Source organism: Rattus norvegicus, chromosome 8 (genome assembly GCF_021556685.1).
Source record: "Rattus norvegicus strain SHRSP/BbbUtx chromosome 8, alternate assembly SHRSP_T2T, whole genome shotgun sequence".
Taxonomy (NCBI): domain Eukaryota; kingdom Metazoa; phylum Chordata; class Mammalia; order Rodentia; family Muridae; genus Rattus; species Rattus norvegicus.
This window is the reverse complement of record NC_141541.1, coordinates 105389273-105405302: the sequence shown is the minus strand read 5'-3', so window position 1 is coordinate 105405302 and position 16030 is coordinate 105389273. Positions and strand designations below refer to the sequence as shown.

The window sequence follows — 16030 nt, the reverse complement described above, 5'->3', positions numbered from 1 at the left end:
GAAAGATGAGTTGGAGTCTGGTCTCAGAAATAAAGTGCGGACATGTGTGTGCCTAAGGCAAGGGGTTATATTAAAGCATTCTCTTTCCCAGTCGCTGTTTCCCGCAGGCCTTGAATACAGGCACCAAAGCTATCTGGCAACCGTGATGTCTGCTCTCTTCATCCCCGCCCCCAGGGACACCCACCATGGCTCTCCAGGCACGCTTGAATGAATGGGGGAGGACCCGTGCGCATGAATGAGCGCGTGTGTGAGCGAGTGTCTAGGCCAGCCAGCCGGCAGATGAGTGAATGGCGTCCGCGCCACTTCGGCCCAGGGGCCCGGGCGCGGGTTCCACTTCCCTTTCCCGCCAGCTGGTGGCCTCCTGAAGGTGGCAGAGCCGAGAGCCGCCCGAGCTGGGACGGCCCGGGCGCGGGATGGTGGGGGAAGGGGCGTTCCCGGCGGCCGCGCCTTCCGCGGCTATTGGATTAGTGGCCTTCAGGGATGAGCTCAGCCGGATCGGCTTTCAGCTGCAGCCTCCGGGCCGGCCGGGAAGGCGGGGAGCGAGCGGCCGTGTAGGAGGTGGGGGAGGCGGCGGCTGCAGCATCCAGAGCTGGCCCTGGCGGTCGGCGCTCCCCGCGCACAAAGGCGCCCAGCCCCTGGGGAAGGCAATGAGCGCACAGCAGCCCGGGCCCTGGCCACCGCTGCAGCCCTCCAGGCGTGTGCTCGGTGCTCTGGGGAAGAAACCGGGTGCTCCGGGGACGAGCGGCCGAGGTGAGGCCCGAGTGCCCTGAGTGCGAGATTCGTCGCCCTCCAGGTCAGGCGCCAAGCTTTAGGGCCACCAGGGCAAGGGCTTCCGCGCCCCTCTGAGATCAGCGTAGTCGGGCACTTCACCACTCGGGACTGGACCTCGGCGGCCACTCGCCTCTCCTGAGCGTCAACTTCTCCAAGAACGTCCCTAACTCCAGGGCACCCTGCGGAGAGAGAGGGCGCTGCCGCCGGGTACAACTGAGAGGACGCGTCGCTGACTGAGAAGCAGCAGCCAGCATCCGCGGGGTCGCTCGGGCGCCCCTGAGTGGGCGGCAGTGGCAGCAGACCTCTCTCCCGGGAGTCCCGGACCTGCCAGCGCTGGGGATTCCTCCCAGGCGGGCGCTCGTCTTCTCTTTTATGGTAAGTGCTCTCCAGCTCCTGCTAAGGGGTGATCACACGCCGGTACGGGTCACACCGGTGCTCTTGGGGACTCAATGGTCCGGGTCGGTGGAAATGTCTCCGCGAATTGTGGCAATCCTAGCTGGTTGGTTTGCGCCTAGCTTCGGGCGTTGCACTGAGCCCAGCCTCTGGTACTGTAGGTTTGAAATCGCTGCTCTCGGTGTAGTGGAGACCACACACACACACACACACACACACACACACACACACACACACTGAGCGCAGACTCACCGGATTATGTTCCGGTCGTACATCCGTCACTCTCCGGGGTGACCTTAGGCCAGGCACCGCAACCTCGGTTTCCTCATCCGTAGGATGGGGATGATAATTGAATCCTTTATACTAGAGTGTTGGAGGGAACTGCTGGGTTGGTGCGGAGACCTGCGCCTGGCATTCAGAAAGCACTTAGGCACTAACTAGCGTTAATCTTAGCTTTTTGAGTCTAAGCACATCACCCAGTTTCCCAGAGCTGCCTCATCTGTGTGGCGAGGACAGTAATTTCTAGGGGTCTGCTGGTCTGTGGCTTTTGGAGCGTTGGGAGTAAAGCGCCGAGCAATCAGCAGGCGCTGGTGATGATTGTTATGGTTCACCTCCGACGCTGGAGTAGGGAAGACTGATTGCCCAGTCCGGGAGCCGCTCGCGGACGGTCCCCAGCCTGGCTGCGGGACAAACTTGGAAAGAATGGGTGGCTCAGGGGCTCTGGGAAACAGGAAGGAAGCCAAAGCCCTAAGTGCGGCAAATAAGTCCACTTCTGTTGAGCCGGGAAAAACAAGGGACCCCAAACCCCTGGCTGGAAAGGCCCAGGAAGTGTGATTCCCACCGCCCGGTGGCCAAGCGAGGGCTGCTGAGTCAAGAAGAGAGAAGAGGGCACGTTTGTGTGGCTCTCTCTCTGGAACTTTCAGTCCTGCAGTTCCGGGCTTGGATTCGAATTCGGCTTTCAGCACTATCCCGCGGTGTGACCTTGAGCAGTTCTTCTAAGGTCTGCTGCTCTTCTGTGCTTCCCCTCCCCCTCCCCCTTCTTCCCCCTCTCCTCGCTCCTCTCCCTCCCCCTACTCCGCGATTTGGGTGTGAACGCCTCTTATCCTTCCATTCATCTGTCTCAAACAGTTTAGAGTCTATCTAGATCTAGAAGAGATGCCACGGATTATGGGAAGGTTCACTCTCCCACTGTGCCCTGTGGAAAGCGACTAGCGCCTGAGGCTTCAGATCTGTTTCCTCGCTTTGACACCTCGGTCTTTAAACTACAAGTTTCTATTACTCAGGATGATGGAGGATCCTTCAAACTCTCCCCTCCGCTAGCTCTCCCAAACCATTCAATATTGGTTTAGGGTTTATTGGTTTAAACCCTCCTTGTAGAACAGCAAAATGTCACAAGTGTGGTATAGACATCCTTTACACGGGCAGCCGCAGTTTTTGAGACACACGCACGCACACACCCTGATTCCATGTTTCAGATTTCCACAGCAAAGGTGGTAAAGAGAATTTAAGCCACTTTTGGCAAGCTGCGACCAAAATAGACTCACCAGCCATGCCATGCAAATATCTCTTCAGTTTTCATTTCTCTTCGATTTTAAAGAATCAGTGCCATAGCAATACAATCTGCAAGGAAAAAAAAAACTTGCCAGAAGCAGTCAGGTAAATCTGGGGGGGGATGCTGCCATGGTTTCATAGCTTCCAATTTGGAACAGATTGGGGGGGGGGGGTGCCGGGAGTGGAACCCAGGACTTTGTGCATGCTAGACAGGCACTCCACCCCCGAGCTCTAGCCTCAGTCTAAACTGTGTAAAGAATCAAGACAAGGAGGAGCCCCTAAGGACAAAGACTACAGACAATTCACACAGAGAGAGTGGAACAGAGATAACACGAAAACCTAGTGCCTTACCACACTCAATAAGAAAAATGTGTGTTGAAGCCGTAAGTAAGATTCCATTTTTCAGACATCAGATCAGCAATAGTAATAGCCAGTTCACCAGCAAGGAGCGCTAATCCTCAAAACTGTAAATAGACCAAATTCCTCTCTAGCTAGAACTTCCTCAAGACCTCTAGGAGTAAAGGCAGGGTATGCCCTCTAGGCCTGGCTACCACCGATACCATCTTCTCTGTCACTTTTCCCTTCCCCACCCCTGAAACCCTGGCCTAAGATCTTGGTTTTGCTCCAACACTCCAGGGCTTGTTCCTTTCCTGATTTCCACTCCTACCCCCAGTTGGTTATAGGACGGCAGCCTTGTCATCCTTCAGGGATGTCCCAGGATGTGGCTAGGCTCAGGCCCCAGGCAAGGTCTTTGCCCTTTGAGGGAAAGGCCCAGTGCAGCACCCCATGCCCCGGTTTGTTAATTTTTTGCTAAGCCAACTGGCTCACTGCCACACATCGGTGCTCCTGAGAGGGCCCTCCTCTGTTGGCACGGTAACAAAAGATCTCCAGGAGCTCCCTAGATAGAACAAGAAACTGGATGTGAAAAATCAGGAGGTTCGAGGGACTTAGCTGGCTAGGTCCATTAGAAGTCTTTCCTGGTAATCATTTTTTTTTTTAAAGTACTTATGTGTGCACTTAACTTGTGTGAACACGATCACTCATACTTGGCAAAAAGATCAATAAGAAAAAATTAAAAATCTAGCAGCGCATTTAAATAAAACATGGCCCCTCCGTGAGGGGCTGGCTTTCTTTCCTGCTGCTGCTCAGACAGACCCAGGGATCTGCTCAGAAGCTGCAGAACGCAGCAGTGTGGCCCATCCTTTGGGAAAGACCCCAGCTGAGCCATCGTAAACTTTGTGGAGTGTTGATTGCTCAGGATTCTTGCTTCACACGTTGAATTTGGAACTTAATCCATGCTTCAAATGTGCACTTCAGTTGTGGGGGGAAAAAAAACACTTGATGGTAAAAACACAAATTATTCAGTCCAAGAAGCATTTTTTTTTTGAGATGGCTCTCACCTTGCAGCCCATGCTGAACTAGAACTCACAGTGTAGCCCAGGCTGGCCCTAAACTCTGAATCCTCCAGGCCCTCTTCCCAAGTGTTAGGATTGGAGTACCTGGTTCTGGCAAATACCTTGCTGCAGACAGGTAGTGTGTACATGGCTTAGAAGATGGGGGCAATTAGCTGGGCACTGGCTCGCCTTCTAGGAATAGCACATGATGCAGGGGGTGTCAGCGGGACTAGACGTTTAGGATAACATCTTGGGATGGAGAGATGGAGGAGGATGCTGTGGTGGGCACAGGAGTGAGGGAATGTAGGCAGTGAAGGTCAGCAGGTTCCAGATGCTTGTGGTAGGAAGCGGTACGCTGACTTGAGAGTTTGGCATCCTGGTTAGAGAAAGGCTACAAGGAGAGGTTGACTGTGACACCCTTGGGTGTCAGCTCAAAGGGTGCATGCTTGAATGAGCAGGTGACAGGCGGCTTGATGGGGTTTAGCCTTTTGGTGGCAAGGCGGGGTGGGTTAGAGAATCACAGGCCCTCACTCAGAGCCTGCTTTAGTAATCCTGTCAGGTAGTGGTTCTCAACCTTCCTAATTCTGCTTTAGGATCTTAAATACAGCTCCTCGTATTGTGGTGACTTCCAACCATACAGTTATTTGAGTTGCTACCTCATTACTGTAATTTTTCGACTGTTATGAATCATAATGATATCTGATAGGAAGGATTGAGAGGCCATGATGCACAGGTTGAGAACCACCGTGCTAAGGTGTAAACCGAGAGGAAGTAAAAAAGTTATTGGTTCGGAGCCATAGATGGGAACCTGGGTTATGGGCAATGGAAGAAGCAGAGCCCATCCCCAAGACACACGATTCTCAAGTTCTAGTGGACCCCAGATGTGCCAATGTGCAGCACTGAGAAGGTAGACAAGAGCTCAGGAGGAAGCTCAGGATGGAAAGGAAACACTACAAAGTCATTTAAGGAGCATCTAGAGTGACCAGAGTCTACTTGAGGGAGGGCAGGCCGGACTGGAGACGTCCTTAGAGCGCTGGAAGGGCAAATTTTAAGAAAGGATACACAGAGAGGAAGAGGCAGAGCCCAGGCAGAGCTGCCTTGTGGGGCTGTACTTGTAGTGCCGGCAGGAAAGTTGGTGTAGACACTCCACTTCCCGAGTGCAGAGTGGCGCCCGCAGCGTCTATCTGGGTTGTGATCTGGAGAACTGAGTTTATGGTGAGCCACAATCTCTGCCTTTTCCAGACGTGAGTGAGCTTGGCCCAGTTCGCTGGCCTATAAAGACATCCCACTGTGAGCCACGGTCTGTAAATGAGGGAGTGATTGAGCCCTCAGGATGAAAACACTTCTCCTCGAATGTGGGGCCCCCTCCCCACTCTGCCTGCATCTTCCTTTCTTCTCTTCCCTCTTTCCAAATCTAGTATTCAACACACACCCGCAAAGATGCCTCAAGTTTACCAGAGGTGTTCATGAGTCCCCATTGCAGTCCTCTGGATTAGCCATGTGCTTTTCTTCCAGGAAACCTGTTTTCAAACAAGCCGTTACATCCAGGGAGTTACACTCATCTTGGGAGATAAAGGACAGATTGGACATGCAGACTAGTGGGTTCTTTTAGTAGACATTTTCTTCGAGGGTCTCACTGGCAGTACCCTCCTCAGATTGTTTTGCCATACTTTTTTGCCTCAGCTTGAACCAATGCTGGGCCTCACAGGGGACAGCTATCCTACAAAGAAACAAGCCACAGGCACCTGGGGCAACCACACCTTGACCAGGACTGCTCCTTGCCCCACTGGATCTCTGCTATGTCTCTTTCAAATGACCTTGGAGAGCATGCAGGCCTGGTTACCACCCAGCAAGCCTCCTCCCTCCCAGCTCCTGTTCTTGCTGGCTGACAGCTGAGCTTTTATCCCAGGAGCCTTGGACTCTGTGTGGGAGGAGGATTCCCATGGAAACCCCAGGAGGAGACAAGGCCGGGGAAGCCTCATTGATTGAGCTCTAGGAAGATGGGACCGGCAGGAGGCAGGAGTGGGCCCCATCTGGGCTGGACAGATGGTTGCTTTTATGAGTGCTGGGCGAGAAAGGCCGACCTAGCCAGTTGTAGCCTGAGCTCTCTGTGGGCATTATGGGAAAAATCTAATGGACATCTATGATTAAAGCCCTGGGGGTTCCATAGTTTATTCGCTGTTGGTTGTTTCATTCTGAGTGATCATCTTTTAATGAAATACCCATCTGATTTAGTGTTCTTAGCAAGAAAAGCTTCCAAATGATCCATCGGCTTCCAGACCAGGCAGTCAGGTCTCATTCACCCTGAGGTGGCATCTGGAAGAACCAGAGATAGCATGGGACTTTACTCATGAATTCATACTGCAGTTCCCAAGACCTTCACCCACCATTGTCTCTCTATCAGGCCCTAGGGATGAGGTCCTGGGAATTCAACCAGGGAAGCTCAGCTCCTGTTCTGCAGGAGTCCCCAGTCTGGCTCTTCATGATAGGTGCTGTGGGGAGGACAAGCACAGGCCTCTGAGACTTTGGAGCCAGGCAGGGGAGGTGTTTGATGTCCAAGCCAAGTGGAATTACACAGATAGCACATGCGGGAAGGTGTGCAGGGACAGGAGGGGGAGGGCGGCCAGTGGCAGCCCATTGGGGAGATAGAGAGGAGGTTCACTGAGGGTAGTGACCTGAGGAAGCATTGTTGAACATCCTGGGAGGGTTAGAGTTTGGCTCAGAAGTGAACCTGGCACACGCATTTGATACCAGCACTTGGAAGGCAGAGGCAAGCAGATCTCTGAGTTTGAAGCCAGCTTGGTCTATGGAGTGATTTTTCAGGACAGCCAGGTTTATACCAAAACACCATGTTTTGAAAACCCAAGGGTTGGAGAGAGATGGCTCAGTGGTTAAGAACACTGACTGCTCTTCCAGAGGTCCTAAGTTCAAATCTCAGCAACCACCTGGTGGCTCACAACCATCGGTCATGAGACCTGATGCCCTCTTCTGGTGTGTCTGAAGACAGCTACAGTGTATGAATATATTAAATAAATAAAATCTTTTTTTTAAAAAAGGAAAACCAAAAACCGAAACAACAACAACAAAACCCAAACAAACAAATCCTTAGGTGGGTGCAAGCAGAGAGCATGGTCTGGCCAGGTTTGTGTTCTTATAAAAGGACCTTCCCATCCCCTAAGGGAAATTCACTGGTGTCAAACCCCTTGCCTTTTGCAGTCCTTGTCATCATTCACAGCTATTGCCAGTTCTGACCCCTCTGCGGTACACTTCCCTAGAGGGGAGTAATTGGATTTCATACTTTTCCTGTAGTTGTGGATTCCCAGTGGGGACATCATTACCGATAGTTTAAAAAGGTAGGAAACTTGCCCTGGTCCCTGACCCCAGCAAGGCTAAACCCTGAGGCCACACTGAAGGAAGGCACGTCACTCAGCCATCACCAAATGTCTACAGACATCAGGCCGGTGGCAGACAGACCCCCCCTCCCCTGTTGAGCCCAGTCAGCCAGACCTCTGAGACTGCCTGACTGTGGACTGTGTGCTCAAATCTGCAAAGAAAGCACTGAGGCTTTTTAAACTGCGGTGACACTGTTTTATGCTGCCTCCTTGCCCTGCTGAGTAGTCCCAGGAAGGGCCACCAACCATTGGAGTTTCTGCCCTCCTGTTCGGTGGTGATTGAAGCCTCAGAACAAAGTGGGTGCTTCAGGATAATGTCATTTAGCATCCCCATCGGAGCATGGCGTGAACATCCAGTTTGGTTTGGGAAGTGGATTTGGAACTCTTTGGTGTGTGACTGCTGCTTTTTGGGTTTATTCCCATCTGGAAGTTAGATTCCATTGTGCGTCCTTGTGTGCCTGGCCATGTGCCTCACGCTGCAGTAGAAATAAGAGAAGAAATGTGGCTAGTTAGAGGGAGGGAGGGGGTAGGGACTAAGGCTGGTAGTGTCATTGCTGTGTCCTTAGCTCTCACCCACGTATTTTGGTTGGCACACAACGGGCATTTCCTAAGTGTTTGTTGAATGAATAAATGAGGCAGAGGTGGTGCAGAGCAGTCCGAGTGGAAGAGACCAGCAAGTTAGTCAACGGCCAGCGGCTGGGAGCATGGCATGTGCAGTGCTCTGTGTTCTCCCTGCCTCACAAAAGTTCTGGTTCCTTCCTTTCTCTGAAAGAGCCCGCTGAGAGCCTCCCTGAGCTGGGTGCCTCCTTTCTACAGCCTACCTGTATGCTTGCCTTATGTGCAGTCCTTGTGGGCATTCCTGAAGACAGGAAGTACTTTCTGGGGGGGCACACGGAAGTGTAGAGTTTTTGGGGTAGGAGGCCTCAGCAAAGAGCTGGTGATCAGGTCCAGAAAGATGTCCCTCCTGACTACTCTGGGGTGCACTGAAGTTGGGAGTAGGCCTCTAGAGATTCAGGGGACCAGGGCAGGTTTCCTGAAAGAGGTGGAAGAAGTCGCCACCCAAGGGACCCTGCCTCCAAACACCCCCACACGGTGAGCTCTAGACTTTCAGCACAGATATTCACTCTGTGCTACAGTAATGGCAGAAGATACACCTACCTCAAAGGGATGTCCTTCCCTGGATGCCCAGTGAGAATGCTACTGATAACCACTCCACCTATTGTGAAGGCAGGAAAGGCAAGGAGGTAATCGACAGCACCTTAGTGCTGAGTCTCGGGAACTAAGTCCTCACCCAGGGCCCAGCAGACCAACCTCTCCCCCTGGCTTGTGTGATGTAGTACCGATGCTGGTTTTCTTTAGTGTCTCAGCAGTAACGCACATTCAGACCCTGCACTGGAGCAGTGAAAGGACAGAGTATTTATATGCCCACCTTGTCACATGCCAAACATCCTGAACGCCCTTCAGGAGCCCTTCCTGCCTCTTACAGGGATAAAGACTGGGAGGAAGACTGTCAGGATGACCCAGCATGAGACAATCAAGAGTTGGTCAGGATCTGCCCCAGGCAATCCCCAAACCACAGCACCTGCAAAGTTGCCCTGCTGTGTAAATGGATAAAGTAGGTAGTGTGGGGAAGGGGAGCTGTGCAGAGTGGTGACAATGCCCTGGAGGGACCTGTTCTAAACACTATGGAGGGAGATGTGAGAGTTCAGGATTGCCCATCCAGCCACCCTCAGTCTGCTATTTAGCTAGTTGTGCGACTGGATCACATTATGCAGTGTCTCTGAAGCTGTGTCTTGAATGAAGGATCATGCAGTCTGCCTCAAAGTGCCTGGGGGAGAGCTGGCAGGTTGACTGGCATCTTGAGCATCCTGGGTCTTTTGCTGCATTCATAGGCTTTACCTTCCTGGCTTCATTCAGTGGCTTCTCAGGGTCTCATTGTGGGGACTCTGATCCTGCTACTCATTGCCTGGTTTCGGTGGCTCTCTGGGGTCATGCAGCAAGCTTTTGTGACCCACTTAACCTGTCTTTCATGCCTGGAATCTAGTACCTCCTAGGCATTGTTGCCAGCTTGAGAAAAGGCCTTGGACACAGCTGTAGTGGCCTCTGTCTGCCATGGTGGTTGGGTCTGGAATGGCTTTCCTAGTGCTGATATTTGAAGTTAGTGATGGAGAAGCTAGAGAGACCAGAATCGGAAGAGCCTTTGAGTTTAGGACAGGACCAGCTCTGCCATCCTTGAGGACAGCACCCTCCCCACTTCTGTTTCCTAGATATGACAGGAGCATAAGGTATCTTCTCATGAATGGCAAAAATGCCGGGTTGTAGCTCTCCTGCCTCCCAGCTTACACCCTTGGGCAGTCTATATAGACTCACAGGTGTGTCCTGAACCCATGTCCGGTTCAGCAATTGTTTCCCCTATCCAGGTGCTGTGCTTCATACACAAACATCTGTGTATCTTTTCCAACATGATTGAGGCTCAAGGGCTGGGTGAGATCAATAGGAAGAGCAGGAGGACAGAACCAAGCCATCTTCTAAAACTGTACTAGGACATCAACTTTTGCTACTTTGGGGTCACAGCCTTTATCCCACCCTCCCTTCTTGAACTCTTCCCTCCACAGTAATAGCAGCGTAACACACAGGCCACTCTGCTCCTTGTTTGTTAGATTTAGTCAGCCTCTTGAGTCTTCCATTATCAGTACATTCTCTACCTCATAGTTTTCTGTAAAATGTATATTGGGTACATTTTCTTTTCAGTGCTCTGATAGAATACTTGACAAGAAGAAACTTAGAGTTTATGTGAGGTTATAGTTCAAGAGGACATAGTATATGGCGGTGGGAAAGAATAGGTTGCAGGAGTGGAAAGGGACTGGTTACTATGTATCAGCAGGGGCAGGAAGCAGAGACAACAGAGAGACATCAAGGAAAGAGCAAGGAACACATCAGATCCTGGAGCTCCATATCCAGCACCTGGGACTCGTGATAGAATCGTCTGGGCTCCAAAGAGCTTAGGTAGCCCAGCCCTCCAGATCTTCCACCTTCAAGACATATAGCCTCTGTCTTAGGCTATTTCTAGTCTATACATATAGCTTTCCTCAGTACACGTCCTATAGTTTTGATATGTCTAGCATCCTAATTTCTCCATTGCAGCATAGATTTTCACCTTCAAAGCTTCATAGCAATGGCCTCCTCTCAGGGCCTCTTTGTGGGAACTCTGACCTTGCCATGCATTGCCTGGTTTCATTGGCTCTCTAGAATGACGGAGGAAGCCTCTATCATCTTTAATGTCTATAAAACTAGTACCAATACTTCCAAGCCTGCTTACCTTGGTCGCAGCTGCAGTGTTCTCTGTAATGTTTTGTTGTTAGTTCTGAAATTTCTTTTCTAAGAAGTTGTTTTGGATCAATCACTTTACATGCTTTCTTGGTTCAGGTTCTCTCCTTTCAATTAAAGTCAGGGTGTTTGATGAGTGGTGTCTTGTCTGCATGGACCTTTTCTATTGTCCTAGTATAGAGCAGGAGATTTCTCTCTAATGGTGAGTCATAAACAATTAGAGACTCTTCTTCTGTATCTTCCTGGTCTGCAACTTTAAACTTACTCATTGTCTTAGTTTCTTTTCTATTGCAATGACCAAACACCATGACCGAAGCAACTTATAAGAGAAAGTATTTAATGTGGGGGTTCGTGTTGCAGTTTATTGAAAAAGGGCATGACCATTCCCGCTCATCACCACTCACACTGGGCCCCTGGTACTCTCAGAACTAGCATTAGTTCTGGCACCGTAGGAACATATAGAACTAACCTTCATTTATCTCAGCAGTGGCTGGCTTCAGTGAGGCACCATGCCATGCTAGCCTAGCTATCTTCTGGCCCCAACAATCTCTCCGCTCCCATTGCTAGCCACCCTGGCCAGCCCTGGCCAGTGGGGAACTCTGGTTCCAGCTACCCAGAAATATCAAGACTCGACAAACTGTAACCCAACAACTAGATTTATATGTCAAATACACCATGTACAATACATCCACACAATAAACTTACAATCAGTTGATAAGGATATAATCTGCCCACCTAGATAAGATAGATTTGTCTACAGAAATCCATCCCAGCTACCTTGGCAATTCAGGACCACCGGGTCTGGGTCATCCTCAGTCTCCATTTTTGATTCTCCCTCCTTCTCCTTCTCTCCCCGCCTACAAAAACTTTGTCCCCACCTTATCCTTTTACTGTCCAATCATGGCCTTAATTTAATTTGTGCCAGCCCTCACCTGATAATAACATCAACCCATAGGTTCATGGTTCTAGGTTAGAGCCCATGCTAACTATGTCAGGGAACATAGCAACAAGCAGGCAGGCAGGCAGGCAGGCAGGCAGGCAGGCAGGCATGGCACTGGAGTAGTAGATGAAAGCTTACATCTGATCCATAAGCAGCAGGCAGAGGGTAGGGGAGACTGGGAATGGCGTGGGCCTTTGAAACCTTAAAGCCCTCCCCCAGTGACACACCTCCTCTAACAAGGCCACACTTCCTAATCCTTCCTAAAGAGTTCCACCAACTGGGAGGCAAAGCATTCCCATATATGGGCCTGTGGGAGCCATTCTCATTCAAACCAGCATACTCATTTACTTTCTTGCCAAATTACACATTTAAAAAGTATCTTTCTGCCCCATTATTGCTGATTTTCACTGTAGACCTGGGTAAGACAGGTTGGTAGTGATGGTTCCAGAACCCAAATGTTACCTCTGTTAAACATGTTAGTTTGTTACTTTTCAATTCAGCCAAAGTTCAATTTGGCTCAGAGTCCAAAAGGATACACTCCGTCACTCCGTCACCGCAGAGAAGGCATGGTGGCGGAACAGGAAGCCAGCAGGTAACACTGCATCTGCAGTCAGGAAGGAGAGTGACTAGGAAGAGGAACCAGACTGTAAAACCTCAAGACCCACCCCCCATTTCCTCCAAAGGGTTCTTCCTCCTAAAGATTCCACAGCCTTCCCAAACAGTGCTACCACCTGGGGACCAAGCATTCACACACATGACCTACGGGGGAACCTATGGGGGACGGTTCACATTCAAACCACAGCACAAAAGTTGATCATTACTATAATCAGTCTCCTATTTGCCTTCCCTCAACATTTTACTGTTGAAACAAGGCCGAGTATGCACAGTATGTAAAATGTTATGCACAACTGAGAATGCAGGTAAGTAAATGGGGAAAGTGGAATTGCTAGATTAAGTACATTTCTCATTTTGAAAGATGGAGTTAATTTACTGAGTTAATCAGAATACATTCACTTACATTCAGTTTCATGATGTTCAAGGCTGGCAGCTTTTCTATACCTTCTGGAAAAAACAAAACAACAAACAACAAAAACAAAAAACCACTCAACTTTTAGATCTTTATTGACCTGAAAGACAAAGAGAAAAGAAAAGAAAAGAAAAGAAAAGAAAAGAAAAAAGAAAAGAAAAGAAAGGAGTATTCCACTGAAGTTACAAGTTGTTTCTTCTCCACCATGTCTTTCACAAAGACATTTCTATTTGTTTATTTTTAGTTAGAATTCAGAATAGTATGTTTCATAAACATCTTCATACATATGTATCTTTGTATGTTTCTCCTAGTTCCCTCCCTCCTACACTCCCCCACTCCCCCAACCCCGCCACTGATCCATTCTGGTCTCAGACCTGCTTCTGGTTTCAGATCAGTTTGTGTCATGAACATTCGTGTGTGTGTGTGTGTGTGTGTGTGTGTGTGTGTGTGTGTGTGCGCGCTCGAGTATGAAGGAAAAAGCGGGAGGGTGGGGGAGAGGAACATATAGAGAAGACTCATTTATTGGCCCCACATACATACCCCTCCTCTACAGTTAACTCTTATACTAATATTACATATTTGTGACAATTAACCATTCGATGTTGCTACATTATTGTTCAACTGTTTTTGCCTACAGTCCCTTTTTTTGTTCCAGTGTCTCAGCCAGGGAACCCATGTTCTCTGTGGTCCTTATGCCTCCTTGGGTTCCTTTGAACTGTCACAGTCTCTTGACCCTTTCTTGTTGTTAGTGACCTTGACAGTCGGAGGGAGTGCTGTTGGGTATTTCTGGGCCTCCAACCTCCCAACTGTTTTTTGCTCCGTTATCCTTATGATTAGAATGTGCTTCTGTGTCTAGGGAAGAGGGAACCACAGAGAAAGTGCCACTTCACTATGTACATCGAGGCCACTGTGGTAGGCGTGTGTAATAGGTCGTAATGGTTGCTAGAAAGTGTGGCATGATTAAGTTGGGTTAGTTATGTGTTACTGCCTTACTTCTAATTTTGTGACAGCTAGTCACCCTCTTCACAAAAAAGAACCAGTGCTTGGATTTTTCTTTTATTTATGCTGTTTTTCTACCTAATTGTGCTTAGTTTATGAATTTTCATTTTAAGAAGTTGATCAATGTGGGGTCCAGTGAGATGGCTCATCCAGGAGGTAGAGGTACATTGCCACCATGCCTGATGACCCGAGTCCAATCCCGGGGTCCATGTGGTACAAGGAGAGAATTGATCCCCTTAAGTTGCCCTCTGATCTCTACATGTGCACCTTGGTGTGCACGCCCCTCACCCCAAAATAAAGGAGCAAATGTTTAGAAATATTGTCAACGTGAGCACATTACCTATGGTTTCCTCTCAGCCCGCAGATTTAATACGTGGACTTTTGTTACTTTCTCGATATCAGGGATCTGTCTGCAGACATTTAAAATCCGAATTGTTTAAAGAAAATGTAAAGACTGCTCAGTGATCAGATTTCGTGATGTCTGTTTTAGTGATTTGCCCCCTCCTCCCCCATTGCCAGCTCCTGTGTTATATTCACTCTTTACTTGTAGCCTAATATGCAGGGAAGGTTCTTGATGGTTCCGTGAATGCCAGAAAGAACAACCGCGTTTTTGCCGCTGAGGCGCAGGCCCCGGAACGCACACCGGTTGAATCTAGCATATTCATTGCGTGCACATTGCCTTTTCATCGTCTGCGTTCTACTCGGTTAGCTGATCCCGGCGTGAGCGGGAGTTGAGACTTACAGTCACCTGTCCCGCAGCCCCTCCAGCTTTCGCCCTGAATTATGGGCTCCATCGGACGCGTTTGATCTTCAGCCGTGGACCACGGTTTTTATTACTGCCAAGTACTCTCCTTCGCTTCATTCAAGATTTCGGCCTTGAAATCCGCTTTGCTCGCCACACGCTAAGGTTCTTAGGTGTGAATTTGCACTCGGCTTTGGCTATGTGTCTCTGTCCTTCATTGTTCCCCGGCGCTGGCTCACTTTGCTTTGGGCCGGCCCTCGTGTGCTTGGGAATTTTGTCTTGTTCCCGGTTTTTAGTCTTTGCTTACAAGCACATTGTTATGGCTACTACTGCAGTCTCTGTTTTACTATCCTGTCTTAGGTCTTAACGTCTTCTTGCTCCAATCGCTTCTTAAAACAAAGCCCTCGGGGACCGGGTCTGTTTTACTTTGTGCTGCCTTCCTTCTGACAGTTTAGAAGGTTTGTGTTTTATTGTTAGCTGTGGAAGTTATCTTTAGAATAACTATGTAGAATGAATTTAATCTTTTGTTTAGACTGTCTGCCTTCTAAAATGAGTAACTGCAAAGATAGTTTGCCAATTCCATCGCGGTTTCTATCTGCCTCACGGCAGCTGTTTTAAACGGCAGCTTTTCTTGATTTGCCCTTTTTCCTTCTTCTTTCTCCTTTGTTTCTCTGATAGCATCTTAAACTTTTAAAAATGGCATTTACTTACTTTGTGTTTGTGGGGTGGGCGGAAGGGTGAGTGCGGGGTGCCGGAGGGGTGTGGTGCGCGTGTAGAGGTCAGAGAACAACTTGGGAATTGGTTCCCTCCTTCCACCTCATGCATCTTGGGATCAAACTCAGGTCTGCAGACCAGCACCTGACTAGCTGAGCTGTCCCCTCAGCCTTGCAGCAGCAGCACCTTAACTCCAGTCAGTAATGGTTCCTTCTGATAGGTGCGTAGTCTCAGATCAGGATTTTGCAGACAGTATGTGCGAGGGGTGCTGGAAATCACGCAAGGAGCACAGGGTCGCTCTGTGGCTCACGGAACGAGTTTCCGGGGCCATGATTTCTTTTAGCAGTTGCTTCTTTTCAGTCAACAGAGAGCTGTGGCTGTAGGCTTCTCTCGGCTGTGTGCTTTCCCCCTTCCTAGCCTCCTGGACACTCGGCTGCCTGTGAAGAGGGCCGGTTTTGCTTTCCTATTACCCTGCCTTCGAATTCCCTGAGAAGCCAAAGGCAGGTCCTGACTCCAGGCTGCGTATCCTCTTCCCAATGCCCTTGACTAGACCATTGGACCTTCCTTCAGGAATCCCAGCTGCTGGCCTGCTCTGCAGGCTTTCCCTAAGCCCTGACCTGTGAGGTGCCTTCTGGAGGTGTTTTTTGGACTGGCTTTGATCTTTGCTGCTCTGGGCTGCCTCTGGCTGTGTTTGGCAGCCTTCCCCCATAAGCTGTGGTTTGGGTTACAAATGTGTCCAGTTTTGCTGAAGAGGGCGCTTGCATTTCTAGTTCTCTTTCT

At 49.7% G+C, this 16030-nt stretch overlaps 1 protein-coding gene across 2 annotated transcripts in view; it reads left to right on the top strand.

The window, feature by feature from the left end:
• Window positions 1-526: 526 nt before the first annotated feature.
• Spsb4 (splA/ryanodine receptor domain and SOCS box containing 4) overlaps window positions 527-16030 on the top strand; it is a 73199-nt gene continuing 57695 nt past the window's right edge. The window contains exon 1 of one of the 2 annotated variants that reach the window (XR_015626491.1): window positions 527-1146. The gene's annotated coding sequence lies outside the window, so the exon portion shown is untranslated. 2 annotated transcript variants of the gene reach the window in all.